The sequence below is a fragment of the Chiloscyllium plagiosum genome, chromosome 5, assembly GCF_004010195.1.
Source record: "Chiloscyllium plagiosum isolate BGI_BamShark_2017 chromosome 5, ASM401019v2, whole genome shotgun sequence".
Lineage (NCBI taxonomy): Eukaryota > Metazoa > Chordata > Chondrichthyes > Orectolobiformes > Hemiscylliidae > Chiloscyllium > Chiloscyllium plagiosum.
The window spans coordinates 23,010,357-23,030,073 of NC_057714.1; the positions used below are offsets into that span (position 1 = coordinate 23,010,357).

The window sequence follows — 19,717 nt, forward strand, 5'->3', positions numbered from 1 at the left end:
CGCTATAAATCTTAGGTAGGTCACTTGGGTCTTACCAAACTCGCTTTCTGTGAAAATCCTGGTGAAGGGCTTATGCCCAAAACGTCGATTCTCCTGTTCCTTGGATGCTGCCTGACCTGCTGTGCTTTTCCAACACCACACTCGTGACTCAGGTTGACCACTAGGTCAGCTGACTGTCTTTTCTGGAAAAGGCCTTCTAATTGCTGCAATTGCAATTCTCACTACGAGGCCATCTAATTACACCTGACACTATCTGGTTCATCAGGCCATGAAAGATGGTTGGGACATTTCAGAGTCCAAAATATCATGACTCAGCACTGGTATAACTTGCCCAGTGTTACAAAGGTGGAGATTTCCTTTGGTAGGCAGTCAAGGGAGGACATAAAATGTAGGAGCAGAGGTAGGCCATTCAGCACATTGAGTCTGCTCCATCATTCAATGAGGTCATAACTGATTTCATAGTCCTCAACTCCTTACCTATCTTTCCCTGTAACCCTTGATTCCCTTATTGATTAAAAACCTGACTGTATGAAATATACTAAGTAACCCCAGCCTCAATAGACTTCTGTGGTAAAGAAACCAAGAGATTTACTGTCCTCGAGAGGAAGAAATTCTTGGAGCATCAGGTAGAACTTGGCTGTACTTTTCTGTAGTTAATGCAGAACTGTCTTGCTTAGTCTCTAGCACAAATGGGAAGCTCCAACTTCTGCTAGGCTGTATTAGTTGCTGCTCCACGTAATTGTTCTCCATCTGACCCAAGGCCAGATTTTCTGGGCTTCTTTCTCGCTCATGTCCACATAATGTAGGTGAAGACCGGTGCACACAGGCTTGTCTCGACAAAAGCCCTTGAACACAGTGAGCAGCCTTGTTTAATTTGCTTGCTGTTCTGTACTTAGATAAGTGAACAAAAAATCTATATGTGGTAGTATTTCTGTATTGGTTAGACAGATAATTGGGGGTGGTGGTGATTGTGGAACTCGTTCTTTTCCCTCCAATTCAACCCACTGCTCAAAGTCTTCCAGATTGCAGGCAATGGGAAAGATCATCTGCCTAATCCCTCCTTGGTGGTGGTGTTGCTTTACTATGTTGACATGCCTTTGATTACCCAACCTCCAACCTGATCTGAGGTCTCAGCCAAATAATGCTTTTCCCTCAAGCTTCTCCAAGCCTCTAAACAAGGCACTGAGTCAGGCTTTTAAAGGTACACACGATATTGAGAAGAGCTCACAGTTTGCTGGCTGAAAGGTTTAGGTTCAGCCATGTTTGCCTATCTTATCACTGGGAGATCTTCAAGTGTTCTTGAACTGCAGGTCATTTTGCTGTTCTTCATTCTTCGTCAGTGTGAGTTGGCTGTAACGCGATTGATGAATTCCAGACATTGTTAGATAATGTGAACTTTCAACTAAACAGATATATAGCGATTTTTCTATTAGTGATCTTCGACAGCGTGACTTTCTATTGCAGATTTCCATCGCGCAAGGTCACAGAGGAACACAACTGTCACTTTGTAGCAGAATGACCTGTACTTATGGGCTGACAAGTAATGCTGTCAGAACTCTGCTACGTAGTCTACAACTAGAGACTTCCTGCTTCTGTTCTTAAAAACACTTCCTTGTGTTGTTTAAGTGGCCCAGCCTCACATTGGGTGAGCCCCTGATTGCAATCAGATGGAGACCTAGTTCCTTTATCCCAGTCATGGAGGTACTCATGTAAAATGCCCTAATCATTATTTATAAGAGTGTGATGGTTCTGTTGTAGTGCCCACTGAGAGACTATAGATGATATGCTGAAGCCTTCTGTTGGTAGAAAGTTTCAGCAGCTGATGGGCTGAGGCAGGAGTGGAATCAGGTCATGTTAACGCAGAAGCATTTACAACACCTCAAGCCCCTACATTTTAAATCTAGTTTTAAGTCACTAAATGTAATAATCTCTATAAAGCAGATGAAGGGAATTCTTAATCCATTTAGGATTATTAAAAGTACAATGGATGGCACACTCTCTTTTCATTTCTCCAACTTCCCTTTCGGATCTAGTCCAGACTGATGGGGTTAAGTATCTCGTTTCTCTGCTGTGCGCAAGAGTCCCAAGTATAGTCAGTTTGAACTAGATTGCAGGCGTTAATAACAATTTTAAATTGATCCTAATCAGTGCCAAATTTACAGTCTTGCTAAGAAAAGCTGCAGTAATGTGTGGTATCAGAATTTCTTACCGCTAAATATAAAATGACAAAAAAACTAGATGGGCTATGCCATTAGTATGTTATAAATGCACATTATAAAATAACAACGGTTGAATGCTGATCTGATACTCTTGTTATCCATTTGCTTTGGTACAAAGCATTTTTAGAGCAGTGTTATTTTTTCTGCATTTGAGATGGGAATCAATTTACCTGATTCCCCCCAATACCTAACTTATACGTCTACCACTTGTTAAAGCTTCAACAGAGTAAACTAAATCTGTGCGGGTACTGTTGCAAGGTCAGGACCTGTGTGGCCAAGGAGGAAGTGTTTCTTTAAATTAAGGTAAGAATGAGACCGTAATGAAAAAAGTAATGAACATCATTTGGCCCATTTTATTAGAGCCATTCAGCATGGAAACAGACCCTTTAGCCCATGCAAACCAAGTTTCCAACTGAACCAGTCCCATTTGGCTCATAGAAAAACTGCACATCGAAAGTTTACTTCAAGCAATATTTCCGATTTGCAATTAATTTTAACCTTTTTTCTGGTTTTCTCAGTTGGTGTGTCTGGTAAAAAGGCCCAGCTAAACATCACTGCTTGTTCAGCTAAGGACAACAGAAAAGGAGGAGCCTTCTAGCCCCATTTCTTGGTGGTGTTCAAATACAGCTTCACCACCTTCTTAAAAAATCATTCAGAATTGAGGATAACGTGCTCTCATGTGTTCCGAAATGGCTGATATGTCCACATGCAGTGCAGATGGTGCTTGGGAGCTGGGCAGATAAGTCCTTTGAAGGTATTCAGGTGTCTTCCTGATACCTGAATTCAAACTCTTCCTGTTCCCAAAGTATCTCAATGTGATCGCTTGCCTTTCCAAGTGAGCCGTTTTCATTTTAGTCAGTTACAAGCCAGGGAATTCAATGCGTTGACAGGATGTTTGACCTCTTCAGGGATTCTTTGAAGACATTTGTGTTGTCCTCCTGGGATTCCCCATAGGACTGAGCACTCAATGGAAAGATAGATTCGAACTTAAAGTAGATGTAACTGATTGTGTTGTTTGACCAAGAAATAAAACAATTACGAATGAAAATATATCTACTCAGCTATCTACTCCCTCTCCCTTCTACTCCCACACCCCCATCTTCAACATATAAGCCACATTATCCTAGCTGCCACTAGTCATGAAGAGAAATCACCAGACTCGAGACATTAACTCTGCTTTCTCCCTGCAGATACTGCCAGACCTGCTGAGTTTCTCCAGTGACAGGATTATACAGCCAGTTCATTCCAAAATATCCTGTCATTCATCATGAATACTCTCCTGCCCACCAGTACCTTAGTTTGTGAAACAAAAGATTCTATTCCGTGTTCATCCTTGCCAAGTTTTTGAACTTAAATTAATACAAAGTTCAGAAGTATATGGATATCAGGTTATAACCAATTTTAGCAAGGTTTGTAAAATGTTTATCCATTTTAACTGTGCCTTTTTGTTTTGTATTCTTGAAAACTGGGGGCTGAAATAAGAAAGAGCTGTTTTAAAACCAGTGTTTGGAAGGGTGGCTACAGCTTTAAAAGCAAGTAACTTGACACTCATGCCAGGCATCATGTGAAGAACTGTTTAAGTAGGACATAATTGAAGCTTGACTTGCAGATGATTTGGAGCTGAGAAGGTGTTTAGCTGCAAATATTGCTGGCAAGAAGAAGTTGATTAATCTATGACTTAGTGATCACTTATCAATGGCAGAGATCGTTTCACCTACCAATAACTGAGTGATCAGTTCTCATATAATTGAACAGCATGGAACTGAGAACAAATTAGAGACAGAGAAGTATTCAGTTCTTCCCAGCTCAGAAGCAGTCTTTCTATTCTCTGCAGTCAACTCACTATAAACCTAATTATTTTTCCTGCAATAGTTGATATATGCTTTTAACTGATGAACCCACAATTTTTGTTTGAGTGAACCAGCCATTGGTACCAACCAGAAGTATCCAGAGAAGGGCAACTGAAGTTATAAGGAGCATCTCAAAGAACCTAGGAACAAAGACTATTGAACTGTCTTTCCAGTTTCCCCTGTTTCTATAACCTATTTTATTCTGTTTGTCTGTGTGTAAGGAAGATTTTGTAAGAGGATTAAAATTTTAAGTAGTAGTGGTACATGCCAACAGTTTGTAAATGCTTACCTGTAGCTGGTGCGTAATTTTTTAATAAATAGTCATTCATGTTCAGTACAGAAACCCAGTCTGTGCTTTCCTGAAAGAAAGCAACATGAAAGTCTGATAAGTTGAGGAACTCTTGCATATTTTTAAAAGCCTTTAACTTTTGTGATAATGCTGTGAATAAGGTTGATTGGTTTCCATGTGCTATCACAGAGAGTTATAACATAATGGAAATAACTGCTTGTGTTTTGCCTCTTTTTTTAAAATCAAATAAACAAGTTACTATTTTTACGAAAATGGCAAAGACATTGAAGACAAGATCTAAGTATCTTTTGTGTCCCACAATCTAATTTCAGGCTCTATGAATGATTTAGGTATTTTCACAATGGGCCTTACATCAAAACACGTCTTTGCAATGATGAGCACCTACTGTTCTGTAAAAGCTGTGCGAAAACTCAGGAAAGTTTTTTTTTTGTTTTTGAATTCTCTATTATCTCTAAAGTGATCTAAGTTCAGCTGTAACCGTGGTTTCTGTACTTGAAGATTTCAGCCCTGCAGACTGTGGGTACCACTGTAGTGAGCCTCAAAAATAGTGCAACTCTCAATAACTCAGGACATTTTAAACTGTGTTCAATTAACATAATTACCTAGACAAAAGGATTTTATTATGAAACAAATGATGCAGATGCTGGTGATCTGAAGCAAAAACCGAAATTGCTGGGAAAACTCAGCAGGCCTGACAGCATCTGTAGGGAGAAAGCAGACTTAATGTTTTAAGCCTGATGATTCTTCACCAGAACTGATAGCAGCTCGGAGAATCTGGTGAAGATGTGGGGGTAGTGAGCAGTTAGGTGGAGACAGAGCCCAGAAAGAGAGATGTATGAAAGAGGTAAGTAGATAAGGGGATTATAGGTAATAAGCCAGAACAGAAGCCAAATAAGTGATAATGAGAACTGAGATTTGGAGGGAAAGGGCAGAGAGTGGGTGAGAATAAGTCAGCTGTGCCGAGAGTACCCCATATCATGACAGCACCAGGTGTGCAGATGGGTAAAAAGCTTCAGGCATCAAAGTAATTAAACTGATGGTGAGTGCTAGAGGCTGCAGATTTCCCAAGCGAAAGATAGATGCTGTTCTTTAAGCTTGTTCTGAGTCTTACTGGAACCTCAATGTGATTAGCTGTACATTCGGGAGATGAAACACAGAATGGGTAACCACTTCAAGAACTCCTATGTTCTGTCCGAAGAATGACCCTAAACTTCTAGTCCCTGCTACTTAAATGCACAACAATGTTCCCACGCCAAAGTTTTGGTCTCCGGCCTGCTGCTGTGTTCCAGTAAACCTCAGCGTAAAGTTGAAGAACAGCACTTCATCTATCACCTGCAGCCTCTGGGACTCAACATTGAATTCAATAACTTTGAAGCCTGATTATATTCTTCCATATTTTTTACTCACACCCTGGTCCCATCATGACATGAGTTGCCTTCAGCACAACCAACCCATTCTCATCCGCTCTTCGTCTTACATGCGGAAAATCCCTACAGTGCAGAAGCAGGCCATTCGACCCCGGGCATCCACACAATGGCTAACCCACCTGGCCTGCACATCCCTGGATGTTATGGGAAATTTAGCATAGCCAGTCCACCTAAGCTGCATGTCTTTGGGAGAAACCAGAACATCCAGATGAAACCAACACGTAATCCTTTCAGTGCAGCCAACCCAATCTCTGCCATCCCTATCACTTGGTCAGCTTTTATTATGACCTGGTTTACTAACAATAATCCCTCTTTCTGCTTATCCCTTTCATAACTTCTCTCTCTCTGCGCTCTGTCTCTACCTATCTACTCACTCTCCCTTATACTCCCATACCCCCATTTTCCTAGCTGTCACCAGTTATGAAGAAGAGTCAAGATATTAACTCTTTCTCCCTGCAGATGCTGCCACACCAGCTGAGTTTCTCCAGTGACAGGATTTTGTTTTGGGTCAGGTGTCCTAGCCTCTCCACTATAACAGGTACAGATGTTGATTCTGTGAATTGACTGATTAGTGCCCCAGAGGACATGTAGCCTTGAGTTATGGGCAATGGGTGAGCTTTCAAAGCTGGAGACCCACTAGAAGACACCAAACGAGTTGCAATCCCTGCTTATTGCAGTCATAAAAGAGAGAGGATCTGCCCAAGAAGCGCTTCCTCACAGCTTTGAATAAATGGTCTCCAAATTTGAATAAAATTGTCTCCATTATCATCATCATTGTGTTTTTTTTTAATTTAATCATTTTTGTGGGATATGGGTGTCGCTGCTTGACCAGCATTTATTGTCTATCCCTAGTTGCCCTTGAGAAGGTGGTGGTGACCTACCTTGAACCGCTGCAGTCCACCTGTTGTGGGTTGACCCACAATGCCATTAGGGAAGGAGTTCCAGGATATTGACCCAGCAACAGTGAAGGTAAAGTGATATATTTCCAAGTCAGGTGAGTGGCTTGGAGGGGAACCTGAAGGTGGTGGTGTTCCCACATATCTGCTGCCCTTGTCCTTCTAGATGGAACTGGCCGTGGGTTTGGAAGGTGCTGTCTGAGGATCTTTGGTGAATTTCTGCAGTATATTTTGTGGAGAGTACACACTGCTGCTAATAAGCATCGGTGATGGAGGGAGTGGATGGTTCTGGATGTAGTACCGATCAAACAGGTTGCTTTGTCCTAGATGGTATCAAGCTCTTTAAGTGTTATTGGGGCTGCACTCACCCAGGCAAGTGAGGAATATTCCATCACACTTCTGACTTGTGCCTTATAGTTGGTGGACAGGTTTTGGGGAGTCAGGTGACTTACTCACCTGACTGTAATCTGCTCTTGTAGCCACTGCACGTATGTAGTGAGTCCAGCTGAGTTCCTAATCAATGAAAACTCCCAGGGTATTGATAGTGGGGTATTCGGTGAAGATAACATCATTGAAGGTCAAGGAGTGGTGGTTAGATTGTCTCTTATTGGTAATGTCTCAAAGCCTGGCATTTGTATAGCGCAAATGTTACTTGCCACTTGTCAGCCCAAGCCTGGATATTGTCCAGATCTTGTTGCATTTGGACACTGACTGCTTCAGTATCTAAGGAGTCACAAATGGTACTGAACATTGCACAATCATCGGTGAACATGTCCACTTCTGACCTTGTAATGGAGGGAAAGTCATTGATGATGCAACTGAAGATGGTTGGGGATAGGACACTACCCTGAGGGAACTCCTGCAGAGATATCCTGGAGCTGAGATGACTGTACTCCAATAACCATCTTCCTATGTGTCAAGTATGATTGTAACTACCGAGTTTTCCCCGATACCCGGTGATTCCAGCTTTGCTAAGGCTCCATGATGCCACACTCTGTCAAATGCAGCCTTGATGTCAAAAGCTGTCACACTCACCTCACCTCTGGAATTTAGCTCTTTTTTCCACATTTGAACCAAGGCGGTAATGAGGTCAGGAGCTGAGTGAAGTCTGTCCCATTTAGCACAATTGAAGTGCCATACAAGACAATGGAGGTTATTCTCAATGTGAAGGCAGGACTTCATCTCCACAAGAACTGTGCGGTAGTTGCTTTTACTGATACTGTCATGGACAGATGCATTTGCAGCTGGCAGATTAGTAAGGATGAGGTTACGTATATTCTTCCTTCTTGTTGGTTCCCTCACCACCTGTCGCAGACAGAATCTAGCAACTATGTTGTTTATAGAATCAAAGAATCCCTACAGTGTGCAAACAAGCCCTTCAGCTCCAGCAAGTCCACACCACCCCTCTGAAGAGTACCTCACCCAGATCCATTTCCCCTACCCTATATTTGCCCCTGACTAATGCACCTAAACTACACATCCCTGAACACTATGGGCAATTTAGCATGGCCAGTTCATCTGACCTGCACATCTTTGGACTGTGGGAGGAAACCAGAGCATTCAGAGGAAACCCATGCAGACACTGGGAGTATGTGCAAGCTCCACACGTTTGCCCGAGGCTGGAATCTAACCCTGGTCCCTGATGCTGCGAGACAGTGGTGCTAACCACTGAGTCACCATGCCACTCTTGTTTAGGACCCAACCAGCTCAATCTGTAGTAGTGCTGCTGTGTAGGCGAACCCTTTCACTGGCTGGTCTGCTGCTGCAGCTGTGTCTGGTTAAACGGGGAAGATTTCAAAGATGCCAAAGGGCATTAGCCCATGGAGTCTTTTGCAGGGAGGTTATCTTCAGGCAGCTGACCTTCCCAGCTCTGATGTGGAGACACATTGGTTGGAAAATTCCAGTCAACTTCCGATAATTGTTTTTTAAAACCTACCTTAATAATCTACCCGCTATTGGATAGTTTGGGTCTGGCTTTGGGTAGCCCTTCCAATCCCAAATCTGGGAATTTGGCTCAAGTGTGGCATGATGCTGGAATGGTGGCCAACTCTGTGAAATTATGCACCCACTTGCATCCTTTATCATCTTACACTGAGGGTAAAATTCTGCCCCAGGTTTGAAATGCTAATCGCAATGCAGGTGATTTGATATCAGTAAATTTAGTAATTTTTTGGCTGGCATTGAAAATGACTGAGTAGATTATCAGATTATTATAAAGGCAACAATTGTTCCTCTTCACGAAAAGGAATGTGCTACCTATATATGGTTTGGCTTACTTGTGACCCGAGATCACGCTATTTGGTTGACACACAATGGCATCTCTTCTCAGGCCATCTGAGAAAAGCCCATAAGTGCGGTCATACCAGTACAGCCTGCAATAGCATTTGAAGGAAATGTAGAACCAAGGATCATACAGAACTAAAGGAAGACCAATTAAGAAGTTTGGGGTGAAGTTGAAACAATAAGCTGAGAGTAAGAGTATTCACTTAAGAGTAAGAAACTTGAGGAGTGCAGAGATTAACAAGAAAAAGAATGTTCAATGATCAACATGTTTCTTGCACAAGAATTAATGACCCTTCTAATGGATTTTATATCTCCAGTGGAGAAAGACGCTGTGACAAAAATGTAAAACCTAAAAATAAGTCTAACTGTAAGTAATAACTGTGTAAAAGCAATAATATCTACAGTAACTGATAAAAGGTTCATAATGACTCAACCAGATACAGTTCTGGTTAAATCTAGTCATTTTTTGCATTTTGGGGACAAACAGGCAATAGAAACTAGAACATCAAAAGTCCTGACATTTTAACTGATGAATTTTCAGTTACTCATAAAAATTTCCAAAGATGGTTTAACCAATTTTAGCAAATAATACCATGTTTCTGAAACATTTTAATAATTAGTAATATTATCAGGATTTCAGTATAACTTAAGGATGTACATTGGCCATCATTGCATGGCAGGGTGCAATTTGAAGTTGGAAACAGCCAGTTGATTCACCACTCACAGGGGGACTGTCAAGATTAGCATAGCAAAAACTGCTTCACCAACATGAAAACAAAATGATCTTCTCTGATCCCTTCATCACTGGAAAGTCAACACTGAAAGAAATGTGTACTTTAGAATAGGCTTCCATTGACCCTTGTCCAGTGTTGTCCCCAGTCCCTTTTTCAAAAATATAGGCATTTGTATTTTGCTTAATTGTATTGTGAAACTGCATCATGGATATCTCAATGCAATCCATAAGTAAATGCATGACCATTTTATCATGAATAATAACCTTCTTTTGTTAATACTATGGCAAAAGCAATCTTCTGCTCTTAATATAATTTCAGGTGGTTGGTGCTTTGCATAACAAATCAAGACTTTAATGCTTATTATGACCGTGATCAAAGATATGGAGATTGCACAGCACGCGCTCCTGAATTAGTTTTAATTGTTAGCAACTGAAATAGCGATCGTTGAAGAAATTGTTTACAAAGTGGCAAAGTTACATTTTCATAATTTGCTTTCTGTGGAAACCCCACTCCCTTTCAGAAACAACAACTTTGTATTTATGCAATGCTTTTAACGCAACAAGATGTTCCAAGGTGATTACAGAAGAGTTACAGAGGAGAATTTGGCACAGAACCACATAAGGAGATATTACGGCAGATGATCAAAACTTTGGGCAGTGAGTTAGATTTTAAGGAGCGTCTTAAGATTAGAAAGTGAGGCTGAGTGATTTAGGAGGGCATTTCAGATCTTAGGGTTACGGTAGATTAAGGCTTGGCAGACAATGGTTGAGTGATTAGAGCTAGAAATGCTTGAGGTCAGTTGGGATGTAGGTAGATAAATTGGAGGGCTATGTAGCACTGTAGCAGATTACAGAGATGGGCTGAGGTGTTGGAGGATTTTGAAAATAAGCACAAGGTAAGTTACAGGTCGAGGTTTGGATGAGGTCAAATCTATGGAGGTCAGACAAATCCTATCCACTTTACGTCCATTAATCAGAAAACCCATTCAAAAGATGTATTACATTTTCCTAATAACTTAAACTCTATTCTTACCAATAATCTGTCCTGGAGAATTACAATATCCTGAAGCTTAATCTTTATCTTTATTTCTGTTCATCTGCCAGTTGGATTAACTGTAAACTACAGTACAACACAACATCTTTGAACTGGCTCATGAAATTAAATTCAAATCAGATAAAAGCAAAACAAATATTTACACAAATATTTGAAAAATAAAGGAGAATAAAATCTTGAGTTCCCAATGTGAAAACATCAAGTAGAAATAAGGTAAGCAATTTTCATGTCACAGCTACCTGTTTGCAGTTCTAAACATGGCAAGGTTGGTTGATTGTCATGTTGATATACCGTTACCTATGCCATTTTTGGGGGGCAGATTTCCATGCTTGAAGCCAGAGCTTCTGTTGGAAATAGGTGGCAGAGGTTTGCACATAGATGGAAGTCTGGATCAAATGACATAGTTAAGATGTCAAGGCCATTTTTGCCTTGACCTGTTCCTTATTGGGTGAAGATTAACATAAGCTTTAGCATACCACAAAGTGATAGGAAGTTAGCAAATGTAATGTGGGGAAAAAAAAACTTGTGTCTGGAATGTACTGCCTGGAAACAGGTTCAGTTGAGGCTTTCAGGAGTGCATTTGATGATCATTTAAATGGAAACATTGTTCAAGGATATGGGGCAAAGGCAGAAGGCTATTGAGGGTAGGTAACAAAGAATGAGGGAAGATGTTGCGGACAATACTGGGAGTGTTGGAGCATAAGCCTTGGTGGGAGTAAATACAGTGACAGAAATAGTGAGATGATGATGTCAATATGTTGGTGGAGTGGAGACGTTTTGACAGTCTTCCTACCGTGCTCTGCGTTCCACTGAGATTACAGTGACACAGGTTGGCATGTCTGGTGTCATGGCCTTCACTGTTTAGCTCTGCACTACCCTGTCCAAGAGGATGTTGAGATCCTTGCCCACAAACTGGGGCGCCAAGTTTTCCTTGTCTGCAATGTTCAAGGCAAATATCAGGAACCGAACAGACTCCAGTCTAACATTACTCATCTGGATGCACAATAACCCTTTAAAGGCAATGCTGGTGCTAGGTATGCTGCTCCATTCCAGGATATCCCAGCAATGATGAGCTGTTCTGGGTATGGCAAGCAGTAAAATGGGGCTAGAATCAAAAGAGTCCTAAGGGCGGGGTAGGTAGTTAATAAGGCAAACTTGTTAAGATGTAATGAGGAAACTCAATAGGTCTATAGGGATGTAGTGGCAGAATGGTGGTATCATTGGGCTTGTAATCCAAAGGCCCAGGTTAATACGATGGGAATGCAGGCTCAAATCCCACCATGGCAGCTGGCAGAATTCAAATTCAATTCGTATAATCTGCAGTTTTATTCAGAGAAGGTTTACGAGGATGTTGCCTGGTATGGAAGGTGCTAGCTATGAAAAGAGGTTGTGTAGGTTAGGTTCATTTTCATTAGAAAAAAGGAGATTGTGGGGACTCCTGATTGAAGTCTACAAAATCATGAAGGGTATAGACAGGGTAGACAGAGATGAGCTTTTTCCCAGGATGAAGGATTCAATTACGAGAGGTCACGCTTTCAAGGTGAGAGGTGAAAAGTTCAAGGGGGATACACGCGGCAAGTATTTTACACAGAGGGTGGTAGGTGCCTGGAATGCGTTACCAGCAGAGGTGGTAGAGGCAGGCATGATAGATTCATTTAAGATGCGTCTGGACAGATGCATGAGTAGATGGGGAGCAGAAGGATACAGATGCTTAGGAATTGGGCGACAGGTTTAGACAATAGATTTGGATCGGCTCAGGCTTGGAGGGCCGAAGGGCCTGTTCCTGGGCTGTAAATGTTCTTTGTTCTCTTAGTTATTTGTCTCATGACCAGAAAACCTTCCATGATACTTGCTGAAGACCACTTGGCCTATCCATCAACATAACAATTCTGTGAACTGATAGATGCTTTAAACTGTGCTGTAAGTTGGACTCCATTGTTATGTAATAACCTTTTATGTAGTTTAGTCATTATTGCTGAATATTAAGTCTGTCTCTGTCTTTGGGCTTCTGAATCAGTCTCTGATGGCAGACAGTTGATTACTCACTCTTAATAAAACGTAAAAATTCTATTTCAAAAGTGACTCAGACAAAGCGCATTTTGACAAGTGTGTCTAAAAAAAAAACTGCAAAATCAATAGATCTACCAAAAAAAGTATGATCGTGTGATATCCTATCAAAACCAGCTGGAAGGGTTTTTATATTTAATCTACTGTGTTCTGCCTCAGAAAACGAAGAGCCAACTAACATGTTGCACAAATTTTATCCCTCCATGCACTATGTAATCTAATATAGAATTTTTCTACACACATCAACTGAACCCTCCCTCTCTCCAGAAAACAGTAGTTTACTAAGTGATCTTAACTGCTTCACACAAACCGTCCTCCTTGTGTGTCCAGTCTGCAACATGCGTAATTCTACCTGTGGTTGCTGGACAGTGATGAAGAGTTGGTGTGCCTTGTGTTCCTCCCTCTAATCCTAACAATGTTCCAATAGCTTACCTGCTTTTTCTTGTTTTCCATTTTTTTGTATTCTTATATAAATTTCATCTGAGTGAATGATGGGTAGAGATAGAGGAGTTCTGTCAGGTAATTTTGCATCCTAAAGGTGCATAAGAATTGTGCCATAAAAAAGCTGGGCTCATTTGAACCCTGAATCACATTAAAGTTGTAGGTATAAAACAGGAAGTCATTGATTCGCAATGTAAAAAAAAATGCAGAAAATTCTGGAGGTTATTAAGAGTTACACTAGAAATTCTGGAGGTGCACTTCCACCAACACCTGGAAAGAGAAATGATGGATAAACTTTTTACGTTGACCTTTAACAAGGCTAACAAACTGATGTAAGTGTTAGAATGGGACAGAGATGCCTGTTGGCTTCCCCACCTAGATCTGGAATTTAAATGCTAATGGTGAGGCCCATGGGAATATTACATTATGGTTCCTTTTAGCTGATCTTTAATCTTAGCTATATTTCATCAGTATGCTTTTAAATTGCTTTCCTTATTTCTTTATTCCTGAACACAGACTTCTAGTAAATTATGATTGTTCGGACATTAGAGACGTGGAGTTCTTCCACAAATGGTTATTTTTTACATATTAATTTGGACAGTCAATGTCGGAAGATTATTCAGCCATGTGTATTTCTCAGCTTAGCCTGATTCTATCCTCATTACAATATCAATGTTTTTAGGAGAGGGATTGGAATGGTAGTCTGAATCAGACGCCCTGATGAATCTGCCTAATCATTATATCAAAATGCTGTCACCGTCTGCATTTATTCCATTGTTGCAGATTAACCTTTAAATCAATTAATTATCTATTTTTATTAAAACCCAAATTCTGTCAGATCTTGCATAAGATGGCTAGAGACAACTGGCTTTGAGACACTTCAATAAAATGGACCAAGCAGCATACAATGGGCAATGATAGATCGGATCAAAGCTCTGCAGTCCTGCCACATCCAATCATGAATAGTAATGGGTGATTAAGCTGGCGAAGGAGGCTCTACAAATACCCCCATCCTTAGTGATGGAGAAGCCCAGCAACTCAGTGGAAAAAGACAATCTTTTACATCCCTCTGATTAATAACTCACTTCCTGACTCCCCTTAACAAGGTTCACTTCAAGAGTTTGATAGAATTGTGTCCATTTGCCTCAGTGAGTGCAGTTCCAACAACAGTCTAGGAGCCCAATTCAGAACAAAGCAGCTCACTTCATTGGCAATTCATCTAACACTTTCAATATTAGCTCCCTCCACTAATGAAGCACAGTAGTAGTAGCATGTACCATCTGTAAGATGCATTGCAACAACTTAGCCAGTCTCCTTAAACAGCACCTTCTAAAGCTGCAACCTCTATTACCTAGAAGAACACGACAGTAGATGCATTAAAGTATCACCATCTGCAAGTTCTCCTCTAAGTCACTCACCATGCTGACTTGGACGTTTATCACCATTCCTTTACTGTTGCTGGGTCAAAAGCCTGGAAGACACTCTTATAACAACACTATGACAGTACCTACACCAAATGGACTGCAGCAGGCAGCTCACTACCACCTTCTCAAGGGCAATTAGCGATGGTAATATATACTGTACTAATGAAAGGTTCTAACCTGAAATGTCAACTCTCCTACTCCTGATATTGCTTGACCTACTGTGCTTTTTCCAGTTCCACAATTTATTGATTCTGACTTTCCAGTATCTGCAATCCTCACTATCTCCAATAAATACTGGCCTAGCTAGCGATGCCTAAATCCTGTGGCCGATTTTTTTTTTTAAAAAACAATAATGATAAAAATCACACTTGTTTGCCGGTGTATTCATCCTTCGGATGTTAGCATCACAAGCAAAGGTGGCATTTATAGCCTATCTCTAGCTGCCCTTGAAATGGTTATATTAAACCATTGCAGTTCATGTGGCGAAGGTGACCCAGCAATGCTGTAATCTATATAGTTTCAGGATTTTGCCTCAGTAACAATGATTGAATGATGATTTACTGACAGTTCTGAGGAAGGGTCACTGGACCCTAAACTTTAACTGGTATCTCTCCACAGATGCTGCCAGACCTGCTGAGCTTTTCCAGCAGTTTCTGTTTTTGTAACTATATAGCTCACCTGTTAGGAGATGCAATAGTTTGTCAATCAGTGCAAAAAAATTGGAAATTTGTACTTAAAACAGAAAACCATATACATTCTAAATATCACTGATCATCAAATATCCTACAAACTGAAGCTAAAATAAAACAAGATCTGAAACAAAACCAAATTGCTGGAGAAGTTTAGCAGGTCTGATATAATCTGTGGGAAGGAAACCGGTTTATATTTTGAGTCCAACTCAAAACGTTAACTCTTGAGAGAGTTGGGGAAGAAAGAAAGAGGGATCAAGTTTTAGGAGGTAGGGGAATGAGCAGGCAGAGAGGGAGTAATGAAGGAAGAGAAATGGGAGTGGTGAAATAGAAGAAAAATGGGAGGCGAAGGAGGGAGAGGTGAAGTCATGAAGGAGTTGGGAGGTGCAGGAGAAGCTAATAGAGCTGAAGGTACAAGTGGTAGGCACACGTCTGTTTACTCCCCTCCACTCAAGAATGCTTGTAATCTTCAAATTTTCACCCCACATCACATCAAGTCTGAGACAGTAAAATCAGGTTTCAGGAAAGGATTTGGGAAGCGCTGAAGTAAAATTAGCTGTTATGATTTAGTTAGGGACTATTAACATTTAGAAAAACATAAAAGTTTAATTCTTTACCCATGTAGCATTCTACCCATTTGGCACCTTGCCCAATTGCACCCAATTTCCCCCCCCCCCCCTTACCCACTTCCCACACTATTCAACCTGACACCCAACCCATCCGGCATCTTATCTTTCTAGCACCCTAATCTTTCACTTGGCTTATATGCTTATCGCTTGACATTAGCTGTCAATGTGGCTAAGTATGATTCCGGACTTCAAGTTTCAGCTGAATGCTGTGGAAAGGGAGTATGATTTGCTTTCCTCAGACAGGCCTGATCCAGGAGAGATCTGCCAGAGTAGAAACTACAGCTCTGCATCTCTGAAGGAACCCTGATCAGAATCATCTGTCGGAGATACCGAGCTCTCCCCTTTCCTTAAAAGAAAGGAAAGAGCGGAATGGCAATCTGCATGAAATTGCTGCAAAATGGAAAATCCAGTGTTTCAGAACAATTACCTCTCATCACAACGGAAGAAAGGTAGAAATATGAGAGTTTCTTATGATGGTAGAAAGGGAGGAGTTAAGCACATTAAAAGGGAAAGTGAGAGTACACGAGGTATGAACTAACAAGATTTCATGCTGCGAAAGCTAGAAGGAGTGGCCATGGGCCTGTAACAAAACCAAGCTCATATCCAGCTGAACTATTAATAGCTCTTTAGGAGCCACTTGAATGCATCACGAAGGAAAGAATCAAGCTAGCAAATAAAAACAAAAGATCTTTGAACAGGATGGAGCCAGATATAATGATCTAAAATTATTGAACCCCCTACTGAGTACAGAAGGCTGCCAAATGCAAAGACAAAAGATGTGATGCTGCACTTTGAGCTTGCATTGAACCAAAGTGGACTCCTTGCAGGCCATGGACAGAAACAGAGAATTAAAATCACAAGCAGCAGGAAGGTCAAGGGCATACTTGCAGACTGAAGGGCACCTATGAATACATTAAGCCCACAAAGCAGCCACCCTTTCAACATTTGGTCTCTAATATAGAAGAGGCCACATCATGAACATTGAACACAATATAAAGACGTACAGGTGAAACTCTGAAGTACAATCAAACAGGTGAATATTATAGAGTCATAGAGATGTACAGCATGGAAACAGACCTTTTGGTCCAACTTATTGTTCAACTTGGAAAACAGGATGGTGAAAAAGGAAGAGGCAGAAATTCAAGTATTCCATCCTCTGCATTAGGAGAGAAACGTACTTCAGGGAAGGGTGATGGTGTTAGAGGTAACTAAAGAATGGACGAATGTCATGGAGGAAATGGTCCTTTCAAAATACTGAAGGAGCAGGCCAGGGAAGATATGTTTTATGGTGGAATCGTAATAGATTGGTAAATGTTGCATAGGATGATCCAATGAATATGGATGCTGGTGGGGTGTCTGCTGACGGCGAAGAGGAACCTTTTCATTGTTCTGAGAGAAAGAAAGGAAGTAATGAGAAGGCAGTAGATATGTTGGAGGGCCCTACCAATTAGAATAAGTGAATTCTTCAGCCCTGTTCCTAAGTGTCCATTAATTAACACTTCACCTCTAAATCTGAGGAGGATGACATTGGGGTAGGCTTTTGGTTCAGTGTTGGAGGTCAGTTTTCCATTTTGCAATTTTAGGAATGAACATTTAAGCACATTTATATGAAATGCCTAAAACAACTGAGTTGTTGCCTATGTGACATAGCAGGTCTCAATAAGCTTGCTACAAGAAGACTGTCTTCTAACAATATATTAATTTGACAGAAACTGGGTGAGTTCCATTGGTACAGTATGGATATAAGCAATGGCTTTTCAAATATCAATCTATTTTATGTACTTCTTGCAATTACTGGCATACTCACCACTTTGTTAATTTTATCATGATGCTTGGTTTTGGGAAAGCATAATTATTAAAATATCAAAAGGAAGTCAGAAGGTGTGTACTCTCTCAGTTACTGATTCACACAATTATCAGTAAAACAAAAAGTCCTAATGTACAACCTAAAATGGACAGTTAGTGAATAAATAATAGGTTATTGAGGAACAACAGAAGGGAATACTTCTTTGGTAATGATACTTTGATCTAGTCACAGTCTATTACATCACAATGTACTAGGCTTAGTAGAACTCTGCTGCAGAAAGATCAAGGATCAAAAGGCAATCTTGATTAACTGTTCAATTTTCTAATTCCATCATGTTTTAAAATTAATTTATACGCCCTTCCTTCCCTGTTCACATTCCTACTAAATCCTACCTTTTGATTAAAGTGTTTGTTTTTAAATTTAATCAGTTCTATTCATTATGGTCTTTTGCTTACCTTGTTCCTGCCAACTGGCATTTTTGGTCACAGTTCCATTCAATTCTGGTATGCATTCATTTTTTTAATCCCAATGATGTTGCTTTCCAATTTCATTTAATTTACCAGTTTCTGATCCTTAAACTCCTAGATCAAACAAATCATCACAAACAAATTCATAGCTATCCTATAGCAGACTGTTTTATCCTGTTATGTGCCAGGATATTTTGTCCATAACCATTCCTCTCAGCTTCTTAAAACTATTTTGTTTTCTTTCTACTGTCACCATCAATTTTATTCTCTCCTGTTACTAATCCTGCCGACCCTTTAAACTGAATGTAATGTGAATATAAAACTAAAATTAGTTTTAAAAAAAAAACTATTCCTGCTTCTATTTTTACAATGAGTTGCTTCACTGATGCAGAAAACAGGATGCTATTTGGCTGCTTGTGTATTACAAGGTAATATAACTGTGAAGATGAAAGAAAATACTGGAGCAAAGTTCAAGCTATATACTCATTGGATGAACCCAGAGACTGGAATACTGTCTTCACTCCCCTGACAAACTTCTTCTTTCTGTCTCTTTGCATATAAAATGGAAGCAAATCACCAACTGATCTTTAACATTCTTTCTAGAGATGTTAACCTATATTGGTTTGGTGAGTACGTGTTCACTAGTAACTCTGTGGTAGCCTTCTTAAATGGTTACTTCATTTGAATAATGGCAAAATATTGTGGACTTTGGAAATCTGAAACAACCACAGAGGATGTTTGGAAACTGAGCAGATCAGGCAGCATCTGTGGACAGAGAAGCAGAGTTGATTCTTCAAGGCCAGTATGACTTCTTTAAACTTCATTGGAGAGTAGACAATGACTGTCAGTGAACTAGTCAACAAGAAGGGCATCACAAACAAAGTATTTTCTCATCTTATATTCACATACCAGTAGGTTTCAGAAATAATTATTGAATTAAAAATCAGCAGTAAAGATCAGCTTTGCCTTCTTGGCCCAGGATCCTGCAGTCTGAGCCAGTGATAGTTGGGTTTCATCAGCAAGCCTGAGTGATGCTGTTGCAATGGAATGAGTTTTCCATGACTGTATCTGTAGATGACATATGTAGGAGACAGTGAAACCTTGCTTCTGAGCAGAGAAACTCTGTAAAACTGAGACTATGACATGCTGCTAGAGGAATGTACTCCTTTCTCTTGTACAGAATTCAATATCTATTCACCCTCTCCTCCAGGTATTTCCACCTCTTGATTACCATCATCAACTTTGACTTGCAATACCACCTGAAGCAACTCATTGTAAATGTCCATTATAAGGTAATGCTTTACCTCTTGCAAAGATGGAAAGGTCAGGCTTTCCTCCTGTACGCAGAATTAGGAACATCTGGTTCATTTGTTTGGCTGCACAATTTTTAGTTTTAGGAATTATAGTAAATCGGATAAATG

At 40.4% G+C, this 19,717-nt stretch overlaps 1 protein-coding gene and 1 long non-coding RNA gene across 5 annotated transcripts in view; one reads left to right on the top strand and one right to left on the bottom strand.

Moving 5' to 3' along the window:
• cdk6 (cyclin-dependent kinase 6) overlaps positions 1-19,717 on the top strand; it is a 233,619-nt gene that overhangs the window by 130,671 nt on the left and 83,231 nt on the right. The window lies entirely within an intron of this gene.
• The window catches only part of LOC122549750, a 120,871-nt gene that overhangs the window by 3,372 nt on the left and 97,782 nt on the right, over positions 1-19,717 (bottom strand). Inside the window, exons 3-4 of the long non-coding RNA XR_006311653.1 lie at positions 19,206-19,364; positions 4,359-4,428 (exon numbers count right to left, since the gene is read on the bottom strand). This is a non-coding gene — a long non-coding RNA (uncharacterized LOC122549750). The remainder of the gene's footprint in view (positions 1-4,358; positions 4,429-19,205; positions 19,365-19,717) is intronic.